The sequence below is a fragment of the Amblyomma mixtum genome, chromosome 5, assembly GCF_055824585.1.
Source record: "Amblyomma mixtum isolate Tamu chromosome 5, ASM5582458v1, whole genome shotgun sequence".
NCBI lineage: Eukaryota > Metazoa > Arthropoda > Arachnida > Ixodida > Ixodidae > Amblyomma > Amblyomma mixtum.
In genome coordinates this window covers 109,388,003-109,389,889 of record NC_143016.1, presented here as the reverse complement: position 1 = coordinate 109,389,889, position 1,887 = coordinate 109,388,003, and positions in this window count along the sequence as shown.

Sequence of the window (1,887 nt, the reverse complement as noted above, 5' to 3'; positions counted from 1 at the left end):
TCCCACTCGAGGCGCATTACGATCTCTGTTCCCTGATGGATTGCGCACGCGCGGCGCTGACAGCTCCTCTCAACGGATGCCTGCCAGGTGTCGCTACGTGAGAGCGCCGTTTTATTATTTTTTATTCAATGCGTTTGAAACAACGCATCAAGCACACCGTACCTCGCAGGTTCTGTACACATAGACGCCGAGCGATTAACGCGAACTGCGACTGATCACTCGTCGGATCAAAATATACATGTATACCGGGTGTTTCAGCGAACACTTTCAAAAATTTTCAAAAATAGGCTTTTTGGGGTTAAAATATGGCTTTTGCGGCATAGTGTTACTAGTGTTGGCGGACACCAGAAAACCCTTCAATCGTCTTAATTAGTGAGCTGGTTAACTAGTTTTTAATAATTATCTTTTTAACTAGACGAGTTAGGCAACTGGTTTCAATCAGAGATTTGAAGCCTGTCGTTAGTAATAGCCATGTAAGTTTTTTGAATTTCGATAACGGGATTACCCTCGCCGCTGTGGCTCGACAAAATTTGCCTGCATCGCGGGAAAATACATGCGCTTTCGAAAGCATGCAGGCAAAGCAACCTCTCTATGTCTACTTAACTAGTCGAAAAAGCCAAATTTTGTCGAGTCACAGCGCCACGGGGTAATCACGTTTTCGAAATTCTAAAAACTGATATGGCTATTACTAACGACAGGCTACAAATCTATAATTGCAACTAGGCGCCTAGCTTTACAAGTAAAAAAGTTTTTTATTCAAAATTTGTTAACCAGCTTAGTAGTTCAGACGACTTTTATGGTGTCCACCAACACAGGTGCCGCAAGCGCCATATTTTTACCCAAAAAATTCTGTTTATGAAAATTATTGAATGCGTTCGCTGAAACACCCAGTATACAGTCGAGCCCACTAAAACGAACGTGACCGTGACATGAATTCGGTTCGCTATATCCGATGGTCGTAGTAAGTGAACTCTTGGTATTACAGCCACGAATATTAAGCTCGCCAAAATGGGTGTTTATGTCTTTAAAAAACCGCATTATAAGCGTCTGCTTATTAAAAGCAGACCCTATTGGCGCTTTCCAGGCTTTCCAGGGCCTTGTAATATACAACACTGGTAATACTATGCCGCAAAATCCATAATTTTACTCTAAAAATCCTATTTTTGAACATTTTTGAAAGTGTTCACTGAAACACTCTGTATATGACAGTGTTCGCACGCGATCGATTTGCACTCTACGTTTCTAATTTTTACACCGTTGTAGGAAAACATGATATAGCCGGAAGTGGTTCACAAGGTAGAATACTGAACTTAAAATTTGCTTTTTTTTTATCTTGATTTGTGTATTTGACACAACTATGCGCTACAGCTAGTGCATTGGAAATATTGCTACATATTGAAAGCGAGCACATGGCGATGCAGCAGCACCGCAACTATATAATTCCAGTTACATAACCAGTCCTATTACTAGTTCCGAAACTAGCACGTCTTGGAATCACGCTATGTTGGAAACTGAAATGATGTCTAGAGTAGTTAGAATTCGCCGAGACCGAGAGCCAACATCCGGGCACTGAATTCCACTCACCCGGGCACTGAAGCGAGATCATCCGGGCACTGAAACGAGAGCATCAGGGCACCGTACGAGATTTAACGAGACTCTACGAGAGAGGGCCGTGGGGGGGCCGCTTCCGCGCCGTCCCAAGGACGGCGCTGCGGTCCCACACTCACTCATAAAAGACCGGCCGCTGGGCCTTCAGCTCATGATTCTTGTCAGGCCTGCGTCTCGTCGTGTCCGCGTACACTGCTGCATCGTCCTGCATTTCAATGCCGCCACCGTCACAGCTGCTTAAGCCGAGCAATGGAGCCTGATGAAAGGAGAGGTAGGAAG